At 45.5% G+C, this 25719-nt stretch overlaps 1 protein-coding gene and 1 pseudogene across 4 annotated transcripts in view; one reads left to right on the plus strand and one right to left on the minus strand.

Moving 5' to 3' along the window:
• Positions 1 to 16866: 16866 nt before the first annotated feature.
• Positions 16867 to 25085, minus strand: LOC112206387 (gamma-aminobutyric acid receptor-associated protein-like; annotated as a pseudogene).
• ELK4 (ETS transcription factor ELK4) overlaps positions 18281 to 25719 on the plus strand; it is a 29279-nt gene continuing 21840 nt past the window's right edge. For 3 of the 4 annotated variants that reach the window (XR_008541153.2, XR_008541152.2, XM_054674103.2), the window contains exon 1: positions 18281 to 18901. The gene's annotated coding sequence lies outside the window, so the exon portion shown is untranslated. Of the gene's footprint in view, positions 18902 to 24912; positions 24937 to 25719 lie in introns of those variants that run through there. The other variant, XM_063810189.1, reaches the window with a different exon arrangement.

Consider the following 25719-nt stretch of genomic DNA (forward strand, 5'->3'; position numbering starts at 1 on the left):
AAGTCAGTCTTGCTCTGTTGCCCAGACTGGAGTGCAGTGGTGCGTTCATGGCTCACTGCAGTCTTGACTAAGTGATCTTTCAAAGCTTCTTTGCTTTCTGGCATGACTGGATGTGCAGGATTAGCTTGTATTTTTACTGCCACAGACCTGGAATGAGCTATTTCTTCTAAGGGTCTTTGGTTGCTTCTTATGGAAATGGGATTTAGAGACCATAAATACCATGGCCATCAGAAGTGTTTGTTGTTACTGAGTTGGTCATTGGTTTTAGGCTTTTTCCGTTGACAAAGCTAGGAAATGTGTGATTTTGTGTGTAAGGATCATGTCCTGTGACACAGGCTCAGGAGGCCCTGAGAACATGTGCCCAGGAAATGTTTTTTGTTTTCTTTTTTCTTTTTTTTTTTAAATAGAGGTGGGGTCTTTCACTATATTGCCCAGGCTGGTCTCCAAATCCTGGGCTTAAGTGATCCTCCTACTTCGGCCTCCCAAAGTGCTGGGATTATAGGCTCCAGCCACAGTGCAAGGCTGAAAAATGTAACTACATTGTGAGTTTATATTGATATTTCCAATGCAAGTTCAGAACTGTGTATCTTGTATATACATGCATCTTCTCTAATCTCTCCCACATTGAAACAGAGTTAAAGGCCTGGCCCAGAGGCTTTTGGTGTGCAGGTGGGTGTTAAGGATGATGTGAGAAGTAAAAAGAACCACCAGTCAATCATCAGGGTCAGCCTGTCTGTGGTACCAACACCTAGAATCTGGCTCACAGGCGCATTCATCCTTTCTCCCTGGGAACAGGAGCTGTCCTCCTCACATGTGTGAACGGTTTCAGTCCTGACACTCAACAGGGCACACAAAAGGAGCCTGGAAGTTCTTAAGGAACAGGAAGCTCAGGGGCACAGAGGAGCGTTTCTAGCACACATTTTAAACAACTGGGACCAAAGCCAAGCACGGTGGTTCACACCTGTAATCCTGGCACTTTCGGAGGCCAAGGTGGGCAGATTGCTTGAGCTCAGGAGTTCGAGACCAGCCTGGGCAACATGGCGAAACCCTGTCTCTACAAAACAATACAAAAAATTAGCTGGGCTTGGTGGTGTGCACCTGTGGTCCCAGCCGCTCGGGAGGCTGAGGCAGGAGAATCACAACCCAGGAGGTGGAGGTTGCAGTGAGCCAGGATCATGCCACTATACTCCAGCCTGGATGACAGAGCAAAACTTCGTCTCAAAAAAATAAATAAATATCTGGGACCACTAAACCAGCTCACAGGCAATTGGGGCCTTGTATTGGTAGTTTCTTGATTTTAAATCACATTCCTCATAGAAACATCAACTTGCTAAGAAGAACAGAAGTGAGGAGAGAATCAGGAAGAAGGGAGACTCTAGAAAGCAAGTGGGAAACTGCAAGTAGCCTCAGAAATGTCATGTTTACTGAGGTCTCTCCACCTGGGGTCTAAGACAAGTGCAATCTGGCCCTTGCCCTTAAGGACCACTTAATTTAGGTGGAAAAGAAAAAGCAGGTGTGAGTCAACCATGCACAGACGTGTCAGGGAGGATGAAAGCAGAAAACGCAGAACGTGAGCCACAAATAGAGTTTAGAGGAGGGAGGTCCATGATTACTCCTGATGGGAGAGGAGGAGGGAGCAGCCCTCACTGCCCCATCATGCTGGGTTCTGCCCATCTCCCAGAGGTGGGTGGAGCCCTGGGTTCTGGCCTGCATTTGAGGCTGGGAATTGGAGAGAAGGGGGCAGGAGGGGTACTGGATGGGCAATGCCCCATCCTTCACACATTTCGTGGGTTTTCCCTTCTGGCCTGGGGTATCCCTCCCTGCAGAGCCAGTTACAGAGAGATGGGGCAGTGGGCAGCCAGCGTAGGGGTGGGGAATATCTCCCAGGGAGCTTGGATCTCAGGTTACTCCTGGTGCTGCTGGGGGAAAAGCCCTTGGTTTCCAGGCTCAGATCTGATTACAGCAGCCTGACGGTTTTATCACCCTTGGCAGAAGGACTGTTTAGAGCTGGGACTTTCTGGCACCCAATACTGTCACTAGATCTCCATGCACATTAGGGGCAGCTTGCCCTGTGACAGAAGCACTTGGCCCCATTCTGCCCCCTAGTAGCATTTGACCTTGGACAAGTTACTGTCCTACTGTGTGAACAAGTGAGGGTGTTAACAGATCATTTTATTTTATTTTATTTTATTTATTTTATTTTATTATTTTATTTATTTTATTTTATTTTATTTTATTTATTTTATTTTATTTTATTTTTTTGAGACGGAGTCTCCCTCTGTCGCCCAGCCTGGAGTGCAGTGGTGCGATCTCGGCTCACTGCAAGCTCCGCCTCCTGGGTTCACACCATTCTCCTGCCTCCGGAGTAGCTGGGACTACAGGCGCCCGCCACCACGCCTGGCTAATTTTTTGTATTTTTAGTAGAGACGGGGTTTCACTGTGTTAGCCAGGATGGTCTCGATCTCCTGACCTCGTGATCCACCCGCCTCAGCCTCCCAAAGTGCTGGGATTACAGACCCAACTCTAGAATTCCAGGACCTCACTCTACCCCCCTCCCCCAATTGACTGTTTAGCATTTGACAGTCCCTAGTTAATGCACTCTCCTTCTTTCCATCAAGTAGTATCTGTCTACCTTCCTGTATGCTGAGCCTCATGTTAGTTCTGGGGCTGTGGCAATGAAGACACACTGGCAGCCCAGATTCGGCACCGAGGAGGCAGACAGGGAGCAGCTGCCTGCCTGCTGAGGGACCTGATCCTGGAGAGGCTCTAGACCCAGAGAACACGGCACTGCCTGACCTCTTCTCAGTGATTTTATTACAGTGATGGATGAAGAGTGTGGAGGCAGCTGCTACAGACTGTGCTCCTCCCCAGATTATGCTGAAACCTAACCCCCAGTGTGATGGCATTGGAGGTGGAGCCTTTGGGAGGCAATTAGGTCATGAGGGTGGAAGCCCTCATCAATAGGATTGGTGCCCTTTTAAAAGAGTTCTCTTGCCCCTTCTGCCATGTGAGGACACAGTGAGAAGATGGCCTCTATGAGCCAGGAAGCAGGCCCTCAGCAGACACTCAATCTGCCACAGCCTTGACCTTGGACTTCCCAGGCCCCAGGACTGTGAGGAATAAATACCCATTGTTTATAAGCCACCTAGTCTACGGAATTTTTTTTTTTTTTTTTTTAGACAGAATCTCGCTCTATCACCCAGGCTGGAGTGCAGTGGTGCTATCTCAGCTCACTGCAAGCTCCGCCTACTGGGTTCACACCATTCTTCTGCCTCAGCCTCCTGAATAGCTGGGACTACAGGTGCCCGCCACCATGCCCGGCTAATTTTTTTTGTGTATTTTTTTTAGTAGTGACGGGGTTTCACCGTGTTAGCCAGGATGGTCTCGATCTCCTGACCTCGTGATCCGCCCGCCTTGGCCTCCCGAAGTGCTGGGATTACAGGCGTGAGCCACTGTGCCCAGCTATGGTATTTTGTTATAGCAGTTCAAGCTGACTAAGACAGTGAGGCAAACCCTGTTATCTTGCTTTCAGTGATAAAACTGGGGCCTGCTAAGGTGGTGTGACCTGCCCAAGGGCACACTGGTTCAGGGTTATTTTTCTTCTACCATCACCAATTTTCAAAGGTGGAGGTGAGGCTGTATAGGAAACCTTTGCATTATCTTTGCAGCTGTCCTGTAACTCTAATATTCCAAAATAAAAAGGTTTTTTTTTTAAGTGGAGGACTTTTGCCCGTCTCATCACCTTCTGATACACACCAACCAACCAGTCAACCAGCCATTGCTGTTTACTGGATACCTGGTAGGTATAAGGCACCATGGTACGTACAACTATGGGGTGGGTATGAAGATGTCTAAAACGCTGTCATTGCTCTCTTTGAGTTCTCAGTTTTCCCTGTGGGAAAATAAGACATGTTCAAGTGAAAAGTCCTTTTTTTGGTAATTTTTATTTTATGATTATTCTTTTTTTATTTATTAGAGATGTGGTCTCACTATGTTGCCCAGGCTGGTCTCAAACTCCTGGCCTCAAGTCATCCTGTGGCCTCGGCCTGCCAGGGTTTTGGGATTACAGGCATGAGCCACCGAGCCTGGCCAGGAAAGTTATTTCTAACAGCACAAGACTGTTTGATAACCGCCAATAGGTACTGAGGTACAAAGTTGGGGGAAGTGGAGAGAAATGACCACTAGAAGGTTGTTTTTAAAATAGGGATAAAAATGATTTCCTGGCCGGGCACAGTGGCTCACGCCTGTAATCCCAGCACTTTGGGAGGCTGAGGCAGGTGGATCACCTGGGGTCAGGAGTTCAAGACCAGCCTGGCCAACATGGTGAAACTCTGTCTCTACAAAAAATACAAAAAAAAAAATTAGCTGGGGTGGTGGCGGGCACCTATAATCCCAGCTACTCAGGAGGCTGAAGCAGGAGAATGGCTTGAACCTGGAAGGCAGAGGTTGCAATGAGCTATGATGGTACCACTGCACTTCAGCCTGGGTGACAGAGCAAGACTCCAACTCAAAAAAAAAAAAAAAGATTTCCTTGTATGAAACAGCTGCAGAATGTTTTTGACATAATGAACTCTTGAAAGATGTGAGCACTTCAATTGATTGTACATCTATTTTCCTAGCCTTCATGCATTAGTCATTAAAAAAAACCCACTAAGTCTTATTGATTTTATCTCCTACATATCCCTCACATTGATGTTCTCATTGCCATCCTCACTGCTACTGTCATGGTTGGGCCCTTAGCATCTCTTTCTGGACTCACACATGAACCCATCCCTCTTCCTTTCTCCAGTCCCGCCTGTCCCTCCGCTGGGTCCATGCCTGTACTACAGCCTGGGTTATCTGGCCGGAGCACTGAGCTGACTACCTCATGCTTGGGCTGGCGGAGGACCCTCAGGAGACTCACATTTCTGCATGCGACAAACAAGCCCCTTCACGTGTGGCTTTGTACACCTCTTTATCCCCTTTGCCCACCGCCCCAGCTCTCCCAGCCCCTCAAATCCTGCTTCAGCCATGATGACCTGCTTCCCTCCATTCAAGCAAACTTTGCTCTGTTGAGCCTCAGTGCCTTTGCTGTTGGCTGCATTCTCTTCATGGAGAGCTCTCTGCCTACTGAATTTGTATTTATTCTCCAACACTCAGCTTAAACATTTCTTTCTATGGCCTCTGAAGTTAATCACTCCTGCCTCAGTCTCCTTATAGCATACTGCTACTGTGGTCCTTATGTTCACTGGGCAGAAATTTGTTTGACTTCATCATCTGCTAAGTCTTTCCACATTTATTAAGCAACTACCACGTGCTGGGGCTGCGACACGGTGAAGAGACAGATGCAGTCTTTGTCCTCTTGGATGTCCCCAAGCAGTGAGGGGGCTGGAGATATGCAGAAGCAATTATAGAATGTGTCACAGTGCTGTGATGGGGGTGTGCCTGGAGGGGCCCAGTCTCAGAGGGGCCCTGGGGGATCAGACAGGGCTTCCTAGGAGAAACGATGCTTTTTTTTTTTTTTTAAAAGACAGAGTCTTGCTCTTTCGTCCAGGCTGGAGTGAAGTGACTCTATCTCAGCTCACTGCAACCTCAGCTCCCCACCCCAGGTTAAAGCATTTCTCCTGCCTCAGCCTCCCCAGTACCTGGGATTATAGGCACGTGCCACCACGCCTGGCTAATTTTTGTATTTTTTTGAGTAGAGATGGGGTTTCACCATGTTGGCCAGACTGGTCTCAAACTTCTGACCTCAGGTGATCTGCCCACCTCGGCCTCCCGAAGTGCTAGGATTACAGGTGTGAGCCACTACGCCCAGCCATGATACTAAATTGATTTCTGAAGCCCAGGCAAGAATTTGCAATCTGGTCCTCCACCAAGATCTTCCAGGGAAAAGCTGCATCTTATTCATTGTTGTGTTGCCCCCACTCTAGCTCTGTGTTTACACATAGTAGGTGCTCATTACATTTGCTTGTTTGTTTAAATGAATTATTGGGCAAACAAAATGAATGGGCAAATGAAAACTGTATTTCTTTTGAGCAAGTGGACAACCTCAGCTTAACGCTCCAGCTTCTAATATCAGGTGGCTGGGCCTAAGATAAAAGTTGTGTTTTACTTTTGCGTATCATGTGGTTTACTGCAGTACTTTTTTTTGACCTTTAGATTCAGTTTAGTAATACTCTATGAATGATGAGTGGTTTCACAGTTTTTCAGATGAGTTTGTGGCTTTTGTTTCAGTGTGCTATAAAAAGAATAATTTTATTTAATTTATGAATATCTAGTAATTTTATAAGTGATATTTTCCTAAAAATCCTTTTAAATTTTCTTTTTCTTCTTTTATTTTTTTGAGACAGAGTTTTCACTCTGTCACCCAGGCTGGAATGCAGTGGTGTGATCTGGGCTCACTGCAATCTCTGCCTCCTGGGTTCAAGCCATTCTCCGGCCTCAGCCTCCCGAATAGCTGGAATTACAGGCATGTACCACCATGCCCAGCTAATTTTTGTATTTTTAGTAGAGATGGGGTTTCACCAAGTTGTTCAGGCTTGTCTCGAACTCCTGACCTGAAGTGATCTGCCTGCCTTGGCCTCCCAAAGTGCTGGGATTATAGGCGTGAGCCACCGCGCTTGGCTTAAAATTTTCTTAATGTTAAAAAAAAAAAATAGCTGGGCGCAGTGGCTCACGCCTGTAATCCCAGTACTTTGGGAGGCCGAGGCAGGCGGATCACCTGAGGTCAGGAGTTCGACACCAGCCTGGCCAACAATGGTGAAACCCCGTCTCTACTAAAAATACAAAAATTAGCTGGGTGCGGTGGCAGGTGCCTGTTATCCCACCTACTCAGGAAACTGAGGCAAGAGAATCACTTGAACTTGGGAGGTGGAGGTTGCAGTGAGCCGAGACCACACCATTGCACTCCAGCCTGGGCGACAAGAGTGAAACTCCATCTTAAAAAAAAGATGTGAATGGCAGTGGAAAGAAATTGTAGGAATTGTGGGCAGGGGTGTTAGGGGAAGAGATAGAGTCGGAGACCAAGGATGGGCCTTGCCTTTATATCCAGGAGTTCAAAGAACTTGCCTGTCTGATACCTCTCTTGTTCACGACAGGGCCAGGCCTTTTGAGTGGCTGTTACCTACCTCTAAGGGTATGATGATGAATTTTATGTGTCAATTTGACTGGGCCACAGGATGTTTAGATATTTGGTCAAACATTATTCTGGATGTTTTTGGATGGGATGAACATTTAAATCGGTAGACTGAGTAAAGCAGTTTGTCTTCCATAATGTGGGTGGGCCTCATCCAATCAGTAAAGGCCTGAACAGAACAAAACAGATCCTTGCTCTGAGTAAGACAGAATTCCTCTTGCCTGGCTGCATTTAAACTGGGATATTGACTTTTTCCTACCTGTGGACTTAAAATATTGGCTCTTCCTGGGTCTGTAACTGCTGGCCTTTGGACCGGAACTGTACCACAGGCTCTCCTGGGTCTCTAGCTTGCTGACTTACCCTGCAGATCTTGGGACTTGGGACTTGTCAGCCTTCAATAAGCGTGAGCCAATTCTTTGTAATAAATCTCTTTACACACACACCACACACACACACAAACCCTATTGGTTCTATTTATCTGGAGACCCTAATACAAGGTGACAGTGTTTTGATGGGGGCCCAGGGGTTTGGGAGTGCACAGAGGGCCCCTAGGTTTATTTACTAACACCAAATAAATCATCAATCCTTAGATACCAGAGCTGGGGATCAAAGCACTCTCTCAGTTTACAGATGAGGAAACTGAGGCCCAGTGAGGAAGGTTCTTCCCACTGCACACTCCACTAATCTTACCTGTTAGCTGAGGATGGAATCCCCTTAATTGGAGACCATAATTAGAAATAAGACTTAAAATGGGAAAATAATGCACTGACATAAATTCACACGAAAATATAAACAGTTGGATGAATTTTTTTTTTTTTCTGAAGAGCAAGGTGCAATGGGGGAAGGCAGGGGCACAGGGTGAATAGACAGATACAGTCCCTATCCTCTCGGAGATCCCTGATCAATGAGTTTCAAAGATGCACAGAAGCAAACTATCCACAGTGAGCATAGTTTGGTTCTTGGAACTGAGCATTCAGGACAATGAGAGACGGGGTACAGGAGGGACAGGGCAGGCCCAAAGACCTTGCCTCCTTGTTACTCTGTTGAGAGCTGGCCCAGACCACTGCAGTCTATGTTATGCTGGGAAACTAATTCAACAGTACACATCCAGAGGGATGAATGGCTGGAGCTGGCCCAATGCTTAATTTCAGTGAGCTGGTAGAAAATTTCTGCAAATAGTCTTCTAGCAGTAGCACTGCATCGCATCTTCTTTACAATGACATTTTTAGGCATGCCACCCCTTTCCTGGTTGTGCTGTGGAAGTGGGGATCAAACCACTCCCTCAGTTTACAGAAAAGGAAACAGGCCCAATGAGGAAGGCTCTTCCCACTGCACAATCCACTAATCTCACCTGCTAGCTGGTGGCAAAGTGGGCAGCAGGGTGTTTGGAGCAGTGAGGCAACTGGCAGCCTATTTTCAAACCTGATGTAAAACTTTTTTTCTTTTTGCTTACATAAAGCTTATGACTGTTCAATCTGGGGTCGATAGCTTGCAACAGAAAACCATGCTGTGCCCAATATGGCCATTATTGTCATTTTACCTCCTATTTAGAGCAAGGGCAATGGGCAAGATAGTAAAGGTTCTTGAAATCCTCTCACTAGAGGATGGAGATATATTTAGCTTGGCAAAGAGATTCCCAGGAGACTTGAGAGCAGTCTTCAGCTATTGAAAAGGCTGCTCTGAGGAGGAAGGGATGGAGTTGTTCTATGTTCTCCAGAGATCAGAATGGGGCCAGGAGAGGTTACAGGAATACAGGTTTTGGTAGGCAAAGGGTGAAGGGTTCTGCCTTGGAGGTTTTGGAACATGGGCTGGATAAGTGTTTGGTGCAGGGTTGTGAAGGAGATTGAAGCATTAAGGGATGCTTGGGCTACATTATTTTTAAGCACCTTTTAACCTTGAGATTCTCTGATATGAGGCTGTGGACAATGGTCAATTGCCATGAATAGTGGCATCTGAAGAGGTTGGATATGACCATTCATCCAACCAAACGTGTTGGTCTGTTGTGTATAAAGCACTCTGTTCAACAAGAGATGCTAAGGTCCCCATCCCAAGTACAAACATGGCTGTAATACAAAACAGAATGTTACACAGGCTATAAAGAGGCATATACACCTCTCTTCCTCCTCTCCTAGAATACAGAAGAGATGGTAATAATACACAGTTTGGAGAGCAAGGAAAGCTGTCATGAAAGCGGTGACTATTTCATCATTAATGCATGGTTTAAAAAAAATTAGGCAGAACAGGCTGGGTGCAGTGGCTCATGCCTGTAATCCTAGCACTTTGGGAGGCCGAGGCAGGCGGATCACCTGAGGTCAGGAGTTCAAGACCAGCTTGGCCAACATGGCGAAACCCCGTCTCCACTGAAAATACAAAAATTAGTCGGGCGCGGTGGTGGGCACCTGTAATCCCAGCGACTTGGGAGGCTGAGGTAGAAGAATTGCTTGAGCCCAGGAGGCAGAGGTTGCGGTGAGCTGAGATCGTGCCACTGCACACCAGCTGGGGCGACAGAGTGAGACTCTATTAAAAAAAAAATTAGGCAAAACAAACAGGTATGCTATAAAAGTGAGTCTCTAGTATTAATCAGGAAATTCTGACACCTGCTATAACATGGATGGACCTTGAGGACATTTATGCCAAGTGAAATAAACCAGTCACAAAAAGACAAATACTAATGATTCCACTTATATGAGTTTCCTAGAGAAGTCAAATTCATACAGTGCTATAATTGATTACTTATCAGTCTATTACCCTTAACTGAAAATGTCTTGTTGTTCTTTTTTTTTTTTTTTTTTTTGAGTCAGGGTCTCACTCTGTCACCCAGGCTGGAGTGCAGTGGTACTATCATAGCTCACTGCAGCCTCTACCTCCTGAGCTCAGGTGATCCTCTTACCTCAGCCTCTCAAGTAGCTGGGACTACGGTCACATGCCACCATGCCCAGCTAAGTTTTGTATTTAATAGAAATGGGGTTTTGCCATGTTGCCCAGGCTGGTCTCAAACTCCTGGGCTCAACTGATCTGCCCACCTCGGCCTCCCAAAGTGTTGGGATTACCAGCATGAGCCATTGTGCCTGGCCCTGAAAGCATCTTATATTCCTCTTTCTTAGCACAGTGCCTGGTGTATGGCAGGAACTCACAAAATATTTGTTAAATAAATAGGAACATTCACACAGGAAGAACAATCACATCTAATGGGGTAGAGGTGGGAGGTGGTCAGGGGAAGCAGGGAAGAAATAACATTTGAGAGCTGAGTCTTCCTTGAAGTGGGAATTAATCATTCAAAATTTACTAAGTCCCTATTTTATGCCAGGCATTGGGCAAGGACCCATTGGATATACAGAGATGACTGACACAGCATTTAGTTTTTCAGAATCTCATCGGATAGAGGAGACAATCCAGGCTGAGAGCACTATATAAACAAAAGGCTGGAGTCCTGAAAATGCTTTATGTGTTTGCAGGGGATATAGTTTATGAAGGAGGGGATTAGGCTTAAAAAGAGCTAGACAGTGAAAGGTGAAAGTAGGGAACAGTGGAAGGTGATATGGCCTTTAAACTTTGCGGCTTACAGGTCTTTCAGGTTACAGTTTGAACTTGATTCTGGAAGCAGCAGAGAAATCAATCACTGGCTACTCTTAAAACAGCTGAGTGACACAATCAAATGTGTACTTCAGAAATTTTCCATGTGGCAACGTGGAGGATGGGCTGGATTGCCTTGTTATTGGGAGACAAATTAGAAGGCTACTGCAATAGTCCTAGCAAGAGATGATGACAGGCTGGGCACGGTGGCTCACACCTGTAATCCCAACACTTTGGGAAGCTAAGGTGGGTAAATTGCTTGAGGCCAGGAGTTCAAGACCAGCCTGGCCAACATGGTGAAACCCTGTCTCTACCAAAAAAAAAAAAAAAAAAAAAGCAAAAATTAGCTGGGAGTGGTGGCACACACCTGTAATCCCAGCTACTTGGAGGCTGAGGCATGAGACTCACTTGAACCTGGGAGGCGGAGGTTGCAGTGAGCCAGGATAGCACCACTGCACTCCAGCCTGGGCAAAAAAAGCAAGACTCTGTCTCAAAAAAAAAAAAAAAAGAGAGAGATGATGATGAGAGCCTTGGGGACAGGCATGAGGAACAGATTAATGTGAGATATTCTAGAGGTACATGCGTCAGGCCATGGTGACCAATTGTCTGTGGAGGGTGAGGCAGAAGGAATTGCTGAGGATGACTGAGGTGTCTGGGTAACGCTTTCAACTGAAACTGGGAAAGGGGATCAACTGAAACTGGGAAAGGGTTTGGTGTGGCAGGTATAGGTAATGAGTTCAAGTTGTATATTCTGAGATGGAAGTGTCATGAGGACATTCAGGTGGAGAAATCCTGTAGGACACTGGAAACGGATCCAGAGTTCACAGAAGTCAGGATAAAGGTTAGGGCTCATTAGCATCTGGGTGATGAATGAAGGCTTGGAGAGAATGGGGTCCCTTATGGGGAGTGTGTTGAAGGACAACAGGCTGAAGATAGAAACCTGAAGCAAGGACAGAACTTTCTTTCAGAGCTGGTAGAAGAGAAGTCCCAAAAGAGAGACAAAAACTGGTCAGGGAGATAGAAGAATCACGGAGGCCAAGAGAAGAGAGTGTTTCCGAGAGGGTGCCAGGAAGGGACAGCTAAGTCTGCTCTGGAGGTCAGGGATGTGTACCTAAGGAGGCAACATCTAAACTGGTCTTGAGGAACAGCCAAAGATGGCGAACGGGACAGTTCCTGAAAAGGGAATGTGAGATTTGGCAATCAGGATAGCTGTAGCCTTTACTACGGAAAAGTCAGTGGTGGAGACAGCAGACAGATTCAGCGGGCTGAAGAGTAAGCAGAAGGTGAGGATGGGTAGGCAGGAGATAGAAACCATTATTTTTTGAAGTTTGATACTAAAGAGAAGGAAAGGCTAATACTTGAAGGGGGAAGTTTTCTAAATGGGTGGGACTTGAGCATGTTTACTAGCAGAAGGAGAGGGAGGTGAGAGGCCGAACGTAAGAGAGGCAATAGTGGGTGAAGCAAAGGCCGTGGAGAGGCAGAGGAAACGGACTCCAGCGCAAGCCACGCTGCAAATCTCTATGCCAGGCAGTTTGTGCCTCTGAGCTCTGCCATGCCATTCCCTTTTCCTGGATGATCTCTTCAATAAACCTTTACTGAGCCACTCCTGGGGCAGGGATTATTCTGCAACTGTGCTGCAAAGGTAAACAACCTGGGCTCTCTTCTCCAGAACTCATTTCCAACACTTGAAGAGACAAGTAAGAAACTTCAAGTCAGTGTGGAGCGTGCTGCAAGAAGGACCAGTACTGGACATGATGAGAGACACTGGAAAGTCCCAAACCTAGTTCAGGGTGTTAGGGGACTTCCTGGAATCGGGGACATCTAAGCTGAGCCCTAAAGTAGGAGACAGTCAGATGGGAGAGAGTAAAGAAGAAGACATTTCAGGCCAAATGCCTGAATACCATACCCTGGAGTGGTCAGGTTGGTTCTCTGGTGGGAACACGAAGATTCTCCTGATCTTCTCCTCCCTACTCTCAACACTCTCAACATTCGTAGTTTTTACCTCCACTAAATACTCTTTCCTATATTATAGTGATTTTACCCCTTTATCTACTGGAAACTTCTGAAGAGAAGAGACTGGTCTTATTTTTGAATCTCCTAAAGTATCCAGCACAGAGCTCAGCACACGGTTAATGCTTTAAAAATATTTTTTGATAAGAAATCTCAGGCCTAAGAATCCCTATCATGGCTAATAAATTCTCAGAGGGCCATTGGTAGGATTAAGATATAGAGATTAAAAAGGGAAAGAAATAAGTATGCACAGGAAGAAAAAAGGATCAGGGAACAAGAGAGAGACAGAGAGAGAGAGCTGGGAAAGGGGGTGGGGAAGAAGCAAAGAGACAAAGATAAAGTGTACACACAGTGGGGAGGGATCCACTTACAAACCAAATCTAGCCAGAATTCTTTGCTCCATGAAACCTTGTCTTTGGATATTTTCCATCATGGGGAGAACTCCTTATTCTCCCTCTGCTTTAGGGGTCTCCCATTGGAATCTGATTCATAGATAAATTTGGTAAGTTGCAGGCATCACAACTCCATCTTCTGAGAAGCAGGGAGAAGCTGAGAGAGGGAAAGAAGGGAAAAAAAAGCCTACAAAACCAGCAAGTTTCCCACTTTACAGAGTGAGCCTAGACAGAACTTGAATTTTCTTCCCTTGAGAGTTAGGAGGAAAGCTGGTAGCTGTGTCACACTCCTGAGTTGTGTACACGACTCACAAGCCAAATTTTCTAGCACAGCAGAACAATTTTGTTTTGCTGCTGGATATATAAAGCAAGTAAAAAAAAAAGATGGCATTCCACCTTTTTGAATTAGCACCAAGTCTTTCAAACTCCACCCTTTCCAGGAAATGTTCTTTAATGCAGTGGGAGGTGGTAATTTTACTCTCTCCAAACCCTCACTTTACTTTCCTCACAGCAACACAAAACCCTGCTCAGAGCTGCACTTGTATCTTCGTTTGTCAGCCTGACTGCCTCTCCCATCATTTCTGAATCCTTAGCTGAATTCTTTGTTCATGTCAACGGGATAGCAAAAGAATTCTGAAAATGCTGGAAGTCGTGGACAGCAATGATGGTCGCTGAGGGTGTCAGTGTTGCCAATTCAAGACTCAGAATTCCTAGAAGAGCAAATGCTCTTTGAGTTTCTTCTGTAATAACAGCATAGTATCATATATTGGTGCTTCCTTAATTAACTTTAATTGAAGAAGATTTTTTTTCCAGACAGTGATTATAAAATACACCAGAGAGGAAAAATTATTTTGGCTTAAAATTCAGAGCAATATGTATTCTGCAAGGAGCTGGTCCAAACACCAGAATCTTAAACAATTATACAAAAGGCAGATTTCATGAGCTTTTATCAATTAAGGAACACCTTTTCCAAAGGTGGCTCACGCCTGTAATCCCAACACTTTGGGAGGTCAAGGTGGGTGGATCACCTGAGGTCAGGAGTTCGAGACCAGCCTGGCCAACATGGCGAAACCCCGTCTCTACTAAATACACAAAGATTAGCAAGGCGTGGTGGCACACGCCTGTAATCCCAGCTACTCAGGTGCCTGAGGCAGGAGAATCGCTTGAACCCGGCAGGCAGAGGTTGCAGTGAGTCAAGATCCCATCACTGCACTCCAGCCTGGGTGACAGAGTGAGATTTTGTCTCAAAAAAAAATTGATATATTCTCTCTTCTTTCTCTATTACATATTCCATATCAATTTTTATAAGTCTAGAAATAATACATTTATCAAAGACCAATAAAATTACTTGAGGTTAAAAATATTAAAAGAAAATAAGTAGACTGGGTGTAGAGATCAAGAATGAAAATTATATGAAGCTATTTTCTGACCTGTGTTTGTGACAGGTCATCAAACATATTAGACAGTTGCTATGCCTCAGGCGGTAATTGCAATAACTCATGTCTCGTCATGTCCTCTCTGAAAAAACAGTGTATTGTGTGGAGATGACAGCTAGTCCTGAAAGATGTTGCCATGAGTTTACTTCACAGTCTAGAGGCCACAAGTACCTTGTTCAATGACCTTCAGATTGGGTTTTCTCCGGACCCTTAATACCCTCTGATTAAAAGCCTTATTATTGGGGATGAAACGTTTACTGGTTATATTTGGTAAAGTTTAGGACCTTAACAGGTAGTAGGGGTTGCCAGTGCTGCCAGATTCAATATACAGCTAGCCAGAGTTTTCTTTTCAAAGATAACTTTACCTCTATCTAAGATCTCAGTCCACACAAATATAACAGCAATAGGGCTATTTACCAAGAGTTCAAAGCATCATTTGATCAACCGCTTTTTTTTTTTTTTTTTTTTTTTTTTTGAGACACAGTTTCGCTCCTGTCACCCAGGCTGGAGTGCAGTGGCACGGTATCAGCTCACTGAAACCCTCACCTCCCGGGTTCAAGCCATTCTCCTGCCTCAGCCTCCTGAGTAGCTGGGATTACAGGTGCCTGCCACCACACCTGGCTAATTTTTTTGGTATTTTAACAGAGATGGGGTTTCACCATGTTGGCCAGGCTGGTCTTGAACTCCTGACCTCAGGTGATCTACCTGCCTCAGCCCTCCAAAGTGCTGGGATTACAGGTGTGAGCCACCGCAACCAGCCTACTGCCTTTTTCTTTTAGTCTATCCATTACAGACATGAAGTGAAAGGTATGTCTCTTTTATTTCTAAAGATGTTGAAAGTGAAACCCAGAAAGGGTAAGTCGCAAGGATTTTCTCAGGAGGTTCAAGTTTTGAGTTTAGGGAGACCCAAAGGCTAGAACCCAGATATCCCAGATTTTTATTCTTTCTTCTCAGTCATGTTGCAATTTGCTCCACACTTGTCCCCACCTGGGGTTGTGGGTGCTGTCTTTGACTTAAAAGATATCTCTTCTTAATGTCACGTGCTACAGGATATTGCTTGAAAGACGTAACAGGCAACTAACTGGATGGCTCCATGCTTGCTTAGTCAGTCAAAATCCGTGAAACGCTTCTTTAGGAAAAAGGGATAGTGACTGGGAGTAATGATGAAGCAGTGAAATAAAGAGAGGGAAGAGGAAGTTGCCTTGAGAAGTAATGATCATAACTAGGTGTTATTGGGATAGGAAATGTAATTAAATTAGGGGCAAGGGGTTGCAGAGCTGAGTTAACTGCAGTGATTAAGAAAAAAAATCTAGGCCAGGCCCGGTGGCTCACATCTGTAATCCCAACACTTTGGGAGGCCAAGGCAGGCGGATCACGAGGTTAGGAGTTTGAGACCAGCCTGGCCAACACGGTGAAACCCCGTCTCTACTAAAAATACCAAAATTAGCTGGGCCTGGTGGTGCACACCTATAATCCCAGCTAGGAGGCTGAGGCAGAAGAATCGCTTGAACCCGGGAAGCGGAGGTTGCAGTGAGCCGAGATTGTGCCACTGTACTCCAGCATGGGTGACTGTGTGAGATTCTGTCTCAAAAAAAAAAAACAAAAAACAAAAACAAAATCTAGGGCAGGCCAGGTAGAAAATACATATTTAAACATTTTAAGCCAGGCGTGATGGGTCACGCCTGTAATCCCAGCACTTTGGGAGGCCGAGGCGGGCGGATCACCTGAGGTCAGGAGTTCGAGACCAGCCTGACCAACACGGAGAAACTCCATTTCTACTAAAAATACAAAAAAATTTAGCCGGGCATGGTGGCGCATGCCTGTAATCCCACCTACTTGGGAGGCTGAGGAAGGAGGCTCGCTTGAACCCAGGAGGCGGAGGTTGCGGTGAGCCGAGATTGCGCCATTGCACTCCAGCCTGGGCAAGAAGAGCGAAACTCTGTCTCAAAAAAATAAATAAACATTGTAATAAAACCTACAAATTTTCTTTGGGATGGCTCTGAGTAACTAAGGCTAAGATCAGGAATCCATCTATCTGGTGGGAAAGTGACCAAACAAGATTACGAAAAAGCAGTCTTTTTGGTTGACCAACGTAACTACCATGGAGTTTGCACAAACAGAACCATCTGTTGTGTGAGGAACCATGGAGAGAGATTGTGTATTTATAGAATCTTGAGTGGGAAAACCAGGCACATTAATTAACTTTTCCCCTCAAGTTCTCTAATTAGAAATCCACTTTTCTTCCTTTCTCTTCTGTCAATATGTACCGCCTTAAAAACAAAGTCAATTTAAAAGCAGACAGATTTGCTATGACTAATTTAAGAACTCCCAAAGCAGGCTGTTTTCCAAAAATACACTGCAATTGACAATGCCGTAAGCTCAGTCTAAAAGGGATATGACACAACTACTGGCCCTGAGGCCGAATCAGATGTTTACTGCCAGTTTGAACAGAGCAGCGTAGTGTGCAGATCTCCACAACCCTTAACTGTTCTTGGTAGGGGGCTTTAAAATGAAATCTTTCTATAAACAAATGTTTCCAATAGGTGTATCCTAAACAGCCTACCTTAATACTTTTTTTTTTTCTTGGTTTCCAAGATGGAACTTGTTGCAAGGAAAATTTTATGTTAGGGGCCAAGACTGCTAGTGCTTTTCAGATACTGCATGTTCCTTATAAAACATGTCTTAATATGTTTGCATGCTTTGGTGAAACTAATTTTGGAAAGGTAACATCTTTTGGTAGAGTTGTTTTTACAGGAATAGCTACCTTTGTGGATTATAATTACTCTGTATTATGGAAGAGGAGGCTGGAAATCAAGGAAGTGATGATTCTCTTCCAAAAGCCTACAAAAGGATGACAGAATCACATTTCACTCAGTGAGTTCAATTAACTATACATTCAATTGTGGGGGCAAAAATAAATGACACCACGATTTACTGGGTATCTACTATGTGCTAGGTAATGCACTAAGTACATTATGCTCTATACTTCATTTAATCCTCTCAGCAATGCTGCTCATTATCGTCATTTTACATGAGGAAACTGAGGTCCAGAAAGGTTAAGCAACTCACTACAGGTCACACAGCTAGTAAATGGCCTCGAATAACCAGTAACTCAGACACTGACCTGTCTTTGGTTTCTTGTTAAACAAACACCTAATTTATTTCTTGGAGGTTTTGTTCAGCTGTCCTAATTTATGACTTTACATTCCTTGTGGTGCTAAACTGCTCAAGTAGCTTCTTGTATCAAGTGTGACCTGATTCCTTAAGAATTTTACTTAATGAGAACCTCTAAGCTAGAAACTCTTGCTAGGTGTTTCATGCACCTTATTTTCTTTAATCATTACAACAACTCTAAGATATTGGGTTCTCTCCACCTTATAAATGATGACTGTTTTAGAGAGGTTAAGGTTGCTTAAAATTGGTGAGTTAGTGAGGGGTAGAGCCACGAATGGATTTCTGGTCGCTGCCTCCATCGCCAGGGCAAGCTTTTCCCACGACTCCAGCGCTTCCATTTGTCAGTCCCCAGGCTAGAAAGCCACAGTGCTAATTTAGTATTTATCAAGCGTTTGTAGTGTCCTGGGATCTGGCACTTCGATGAGAAAGCTGTGACGGCCCCAACTTCTAACAGCGAGTGGTAAGGACGAGGGACACAGGAGGGAGGAGACTCTCGCCAAAGCTTAGCACCAACACAAGTGGTCCCCCACAGGTTGCTCTGCGAGCGCCACCTCTTCCCTCCAACCGAGGAGAACGTGGCGCGCCTTTGAGGAGTCCGAGGTCCCGGCCCAGGCGGCAGCTTGGGTCCTGGCGGGTTCCGGACGGGCGCCTCAGGGACCTGGAAGCAACCGCACCGAACGCGACGGAGAGCGGCGAGACGACTCCAGGAGGCGCACTAGCTACATCCCCCGGCCACACCAAACCCACGTTTGCGGGCAGACGCGGCTCACAACGCCCCTTAGGGTCGCAGCCCCTCCCCCCGGAAGTGACGTGTAGCGACTACGGCGTCTGGGAGGGACCCAGGAGCAGTCGGGGGGTTTGAGAGTGGCGGCGGCCGCGGAGGGCCTGGCAGGCCCCGCCGCTGCAAGGAACGCCCCGAACGCGCGCGCCCGGCGTGTAGCGGCCCCAAGACCCGCTGCCGCGTGCGGGGGCGGGGAGGGCGGGGAGGGCGGGGCGCGAGGAGCCGCGGCGGCGGGAGATGCGGGCGGCTGCGGGCACCCGGCGGGCTCGGCTCGGCCGCCGCCGCCTTCTACGGCTCCGCCGCGGGGGTCGCAGCGGCTGCCGCGCCGTCCTCGAGTTTCCAGCGTGAGGAGGAGGCTGAGGGCGGAGAGGCGCATCGTGTTCGAGGCGGAGACCGAGGGGGAGCCCCGCGCGCGGCGTCGGTGAGCGGTCAGCCCCGCGCGCCCCCTCGGGATCTCGCGGCCACAGCCCCCCCGGCCGGGAGCGGGGGCGGGGGCCGAGGGGCGCGCGGCACAACAGGAAGTGGGGGCGGGGGCCGGGCGCGCGCTCCCCTTGGGTCCGCCCCCGGCCCGCCGGGCACCGCGGCGCACAGGTGGACGCCGCAGCGCACCGCTCAGCTCTCGTAGCCTCTTACTTGGTCCCCCGAAGTCTCGTGGGCGAAAGGTGGCGGCGATTTTTTCGGCGTGGATGGGGAGGAGGGGAGCAATTCTGATTTTCTGTAGTGACAGGAAGTTGGAAAATGAAAGTACAGTAATTCAGTGCTTACCAAGGCCCGGTGAGGTTGCACCTCTTCCCCCAGACTTTGATCTCCTGTAGGGCACACGCGGCCGTCCGCGTTTCTTCCTCTCCCCTAGCTCGCTAGTCATCCGGTGTCGAGTTTCATTTCTTTTTCTATTTCGCTCCAGCGGCCCCCCGCCCCTCTTTACTTTCCGCCTTGTGCACAGCTGCATCGAGGCTGGTAACTTCATTCCTGGGAAGATCAATTGGAAACATCTTTCGGGGCGGGATAGTAACTGGCCTTGGAAGGAAATAGGGATGTTGTTGACTGAAGTAGTCAAAAGTACACACTTCACTTTTTCTCCAGCTATTGCTATTTGAAATTTGGGGAATTTAAATAAAGATTCTGGAGTTTTATGCCTTATCAGAATGGTTTGTCCATCTCTTTGGTTGATAGATCAGATCCTCTGTCCTCTTTTCCCACCCTCTACACCCCCTCCCCCGGCTTGGAAAACTTCGTGCTTCAATATTTAGGCTTGGCAGCGGTGTTTTCATTAAAATGTAGTATGATTCAATATTTTCCCTTCAGGAACACTCTTCTCTTTGATTTTACTTAAACATTAAAACTGCGTAAGTGGAATCTGTTCATTCCTAGTGAAGTAGTGTCTTTAAGTTTTATTGTAAGAATATTGTAAGAACTGTGCAGGATCCTATACAAAGTATTTTTTAGGAGCCTGTGTAGTTAAAAACGTCATGTTACTTTTGGTTACTTTTTGACAACGGTGAGTATTTTGATTCGAAACTAGGCTTGATACATTCGTAACTTGGTTTTGTTTTAAGTAGCAGGCTGAAGAAAATTTGGAGACTTTGTGTTTTTTTGGGTCTTAGCTACTGTCTCTGAAAAGTAGTTGGGCTATGGGTCACCACAGCAACTGGACTGTGTGTATTATAAACATGTTTAGGGTGGAAAAGGTTTTATTTAATAGAGACTTCCTTTTCTTAATACATTACTTCAGCATGCTCCCTTTCAATTTAGGACAGGGATTGGTCTATCTTTGAAGTGTTAAAATAGAATCAATTATGTTTTCAGCCTTTACCCCCTCAAAAATCAAATACCTTCATTTGGACCAGTTAAGTGTTTTCTTCGTTTGTTATAACTTTAAACTTTAAAAATTGCAATTGTGGAAAACTCGGGATTCCTGTAAGAAGGAAAATCAAGTAATTAGCCTCTTTTTTTTTTTTTTTTTGATAGGTAACAAGAATAAAAGGTTTTGTTTGGTTTTGTTTTGTTGTGTTTTTGTTTTTGTTTGAGACAAGGTCTCACTCTGTTGCCCAGGCTGGAGTGCAGTGATGTGGTCTCTGCTCACTGCAACCTCCATCTCCCGGCCATTCTCCCACCTCAGCCTCCCGAGTAGTCACGCACTACCATACCCGGCTAATTTTTTGTATTTTTGGTAAAGACAGGGTTTCAACATGTTGCCTAGGCCAGTCGCGAACTCCTGAGCTCAAGCTCCCCCCTTGGCCTCCCAAAGTGCTGGGATTACAGGCATGAAGCAACCACATAATTTTTAATAACTGTCTTAGGGGATGTTTTTCTTTAGCTTTTATTTTATTTATTTATTTTTTGAGACAGGGTCTTGCTCTGTCGCCCAGGATGGAGTGCAGTGGTGTGATTTCAGCTCACTGTGACCTCCGCCTCCTGGGTTCAAATGATTCTTCTGCCTCAGCCTCCCTAGTAGCTGGAATTACAGGTGCCCACCACCACGCCCAGGTAATTTTTGTATTTTTAATAGAAACGGGGTTTCACCATGTTGGCCAGGCTGGTCTAGAACCCCTGTCCTCAAGCGATTTGGCCTCCCAAAGTGCTGGGATGGTAGGCGTATGCCACTGTGCCCGGCCAGCTCTCTTTTATATCTGATGAAATCATTGAAGATCATTGTTAATACCACACTTTTTGAAACTAAAATGAAGAGTTTTGACTTAACTATATAAGAAGACGTTGGCTGCTTTTCAATCAAAAGAATAACGATATCGTAATTGAATTAATAAAATATTCCTTTAAAGTACCCAGTGAAAATGTCCACTTTATATCTTTTTCTCAAAATTCATTTCTAATACTTCAGTCTAAAACCTCAAAGCCATTTTTTTCTTTTCTTTTTTCTTTTTTTTTTTTTTTTGAGACGTAGTCTTGCTCTGTTGCCCAGGCTGGAGTGCAGTGGCACGATCTCGGCTCACTGCAAGCTCCGCCTCCCGGGTTCACGCCATTCTGCCTCAGCCTGCCGAGTAGCTGGGACTACAGGCACCCGCCACCACGCCTGGCTAATTGTTTGTATTTTTAATAGACACGGGGGTTTCACCTTGTTAGCCAGGATGGTCTCCATCTCCTGACCTCGTGATCTACTTGCCTCGGCCTCCCAAAGTGTTGGGATTATAGGCGTGAGCCACTGCACCCGGCCAAAACCATTTTTTTTTTTTTTTTACTGTCCTCAACCTTCTATCGTAGACACACTGTAGTTGCTAAATAAGCATCAACATTTTGCACAACAGCTCGGTTCTACCTTAAAGCAGCCAACAGCTCACCAGTGTTCGACTAAATACATGCTGCTCCACTGATAACCAACAGGGAAGGTGCAAGTTAAACCTGTACCATCTGGGGAACACCTGTTATTTTGGGGAGTCTCCTTGGGTGCTCATTATGGAGACGTTAATTTGTTGTTTTTGTCTTTAGATGTTTAAAGCTGTTTAAAGCTGAGGCTTTAAACTTGTAGGGCTGAAATGTTATGTACATAATAGGTATTAAGACTCTAGGATCCGGGCGTTGGAATTTTTTCAAAAACAAATGGAATAATAGGCACCACATCTGTGTAGGCTAGAGACTCCCATTCTCTGTCTTTCCTTCATCATCTCACGAATGGATTCATACTCCACCTATAAGCAGTCTTATATGAAGGTGATGTCTGGAAATGTGGAAATTGAGTTCTTGGCTTAAGATAACATTTACTAGAGAGTAGTTTTAACAGGATTAGATTAGAAATAATTGTTTAAGTGGGAAAACTGTAGTAGAACGGTAACTTGCCATCATTAGGCATCATCAGAAGAAAGGCCTGTCAGGTAAACTCAAGAGACATAACAGGGAATTCCTGCCTGCTTCCACCATACTTAATGGCTGTAGTATAAAACCGCTATTTTAGCCCCGCTTAAGTGAGGCTATGGGGAACCGATTTCTAGCGGGCATGGTTATTTGGCATTAAGGTAGCACTTCATATTTGTGGATTATTATCGGTATCTAATATGTAATGCTTTTTTACAATCAATTAGTGATATGAGTGCTTTTATTTATTTGGAAAGTGGTTTCCCTAATGGACAGAGTACATGATTGTGATGAAAGAGACTTGGGACTCATGGCCTCAGCTTTTCCATGAATTCTGACTGTGGGCAGCATCTCTCCCTTTCTATCCTTTATTATTTTCCCATCGTTACTTTTAGGTGACTGTCTCTGTACAACCAGCTTCAAAGTGATAATCGTGAGGATTACTGGAGGACATTTTGAGTGTTTCAGAAAAGTTATAGAAACCCAACTATTTTCCACTACAGTTTCTTATCTCTGCCCTTTTTGGAAGTAGGTATAGTTGACCCTTAAGAATCCCATCTTCTGTGAGTTAAATGTTGTTAGAATTAGTCTTCCCAGACCTAACTTTTATAGTGTTTGTTGTGTTGTTTGTTTTAAAAATCTTTATTGAGATATAATTCACATACCATAAAATTCACCTCCTTAGGTGTAATATGCTGTGGGTTTTGTGCAAGCATGAACACAATCTAAGTTTATAATATTTTCTTTTCTTTTTCTTTTTTTTGAGGCGGAGTCTCGCTCTGTCACCCAGGCTGGAGTGCAGTGGCGCAATCTCAGCTCACTGCAAACTCTGCCTCCCAGGTTCACGCCATTCTCCTCCCTCAGCCTCCTGAGTAGCTGGGACTACAGGCGCCCACCACCACGCCCAGCTAATTTTTTGTATTTTTAGTGGAGACGGGGTTTCACTGTGTTAGACAGGATGGTCTTGATCTTCTGACCTTGTGATCCGCCCACCTCGGCCTCCCAAAGTGCTGGGATTACAGGCGTGAGCCACTGCGCCCTGCCTAAGTTTATAATATTTTCATCACCCCCAAAAGAAACCCTGTACCCATTTTCTATCATTCCCCACTTCTCTTCCCCGCATTTTAGCCCCCAGTCCTAAATAATTACTAATCTATTTTCTGTGTCTATGGATTTTCCTATTCTGGACATTTCATATAAGTGGAAACATACAATATGTGGTCTTTTGTGGCCTGGCTTCTATTAGTCACTTGCATAATGTTTTCAAGGTTTGTCCTTGTGTGTGTGTGTACCTCATTCCTTTCTGTGGCTGGATGATACCCCATTATGAATGTGCCACATATTATTTATCCATTCATCAGTTGACGGACATTTAGTTTGTTTCTACTTTTTAGATGTTATGAATAATTCTGCTATGAACAGTCCTGTGTAAGTTTTTGTATGGACGTATGTTTTCATTTCTTTTGGGTATATACCTAGGAGTAGAATTGTTGAGTCATGTATTAAACTTGTCCAAAGTGGCTACACCATTTTACATTCCCACCAGCAATGTACAAGGGCTTCAATTTCTCTGCATCCTTGCCAATATTTGTTATTGTCTGTCTGTCTTGATTATAGCCTTCCAAGTAGGCATGAAGTGTTTTCTCAGGTGGTTTTGATTTTTAGTTCCCTAATAAGTAATTATGTAGAGCGTTTTTTTTTTTGGTGGTTTCTTCTTTATTGATGTGCCTCCTACCTTCCCCTTGCAATTTCAGTCCCTTCCAACTACCCCCCAAAAAGAAGGTAGTAAAAGGAAGGGATTGCTGGGGTTCTGAGCCCCTTGGGCAGTCAGAAAGGGAACAGAAACTGAAACAATCACTGGATGTGACAGAGACTGACAATCAAGAAGTCTAAAGCAGAATGGGAAAGGCGGGCAGAGAAAGGGGAAGAAAGGAGAAAGGAGAGGTACAAGATGCCAACTCCACCATTACCCCTCCTAAGAGAGGCTGGAAAGAAAGCCTCAAACATTAAGAAGTGCCGGTCCTGAATAAGGGAGGTGGTGTTTGAGCTTGGAGGAGGAGGTCAAGAAAGGAAGGCCACCTCTCTGTAGAATGAGACCCCCCTTCCAGCTCAGGGGTAGCAGCATCACAGACTGTAGACACTTTGGTCACTGTAGGCAACGTAGAGAAAGAAGTCTTCATGGTGTTCCTGGTAGAGCTGACCCATTGTGGCACTGGTGGGCAGAATGACATTGTTGACAAAGAAAAACAAGGCATCCTCAGCTCGGAGATGAATTCGCTTCTGGATCAAGAAGTAGAACTGGGCCGGGCGCAGTGGCTTATGCCTGTAATCCCAGCACTTTGGGAGGCCAAGGCAGGCGGATCATGAGGTCAGGAGTTCAAGACCAGCCTGACCAACATGGTGAAACCCCACCTCTACTAAAAATACAAAAATTAGCTGGGCGTGGTGGCATGCGCCTATAATCCCAGCTACTCGGGAGGCTGAGACAGGAGAATCGCTTGAACCCAGGAGGCGGAGGTTGCAGTGAGCCGAGATTGCGCCACTGCACTCCAGCCTGGGTGACAGAGTGGGACTCCATCTCAAAAAAAAAAAAAAAAAAAAGAAGCAGCAGCAGCAGAACTGACCAGCTGTGAGATCAGAAGTCACCAGGTATTTCTTTTGGTCCAGGTCTCCTATCCGAGCTTTGGGAGCCTTTTCTACTATCACCGGCACCCGGTCCGGGTATTTCTTTCCAGTCTTCTTGCTCTCGGAGCTGCGCGTTTCTTGAACAGATGCTCTTCTTTGTACATGAACTTCATCCTGTTGGGAACCGGGCTGAACTAGGCTGGGCTGAGGGAACCTGGGGGAGCCGGGAGGTGGGTGGCAGTGATAGTGGCGACAAGTAGGCAGATTCAGCCAATGTAGAGCATTTTTTCCTGTGTTTATTGGCTATTTGTATATCTTCTTTGCTATGATGTCTTTTCAAATTCTTTGCTTTTTTTTTTTTTTTTTTTTTTTTAGTCGTAGGCGTTTTTTAATATATTTTGGATGCAGGCTCCCTTTGTGATACATGGTTTGAAAATATTCTCCCATTTGGGGGATTGTCTTCTCACTTGATGGCATTATTTGCAGCACAACAGTTTTAAATTTTGTTGTAGTCCAGTTTTGATCTGTTCTTGTAGTGTTTTAATGGTATTGATATAATTTGTTTTCAAACTCTATTCTAACCCATTGAGATCTCATTACTAGAGAAAGGAAGGTTTTTTGTTTTTGTTTTTTTTGTGTGTGTGTGAAGTATTCAATCATAAGATTCTTAGGACACACTTATACGGATTTGGCCAGAGTTTCTGCCCTAAAGAATTCTTCCTAATAGAAAGGTGTTTTGAAATTCTGTGAGGAAAATACCTTTATGAGAGAGCATTCCTTGCTGCTCCTTTGCCTAAACCAATGGTT

This window comes from Pan troglodytes, chromosome 1 (assembly GCF_028858775.2).
Source record: "Pan troglodytes isolate AG18354 chromosome 1, NHGRI_mPanTro3-v2.0_pri, whole genome shotgun sequence".
In the NCBI taxonomy this organism is placed as follows: Eukaryota; Metazoa; Chordata; class Mammalia; order Primates; family Hominidae; genus Pan; species Pan troglodytes.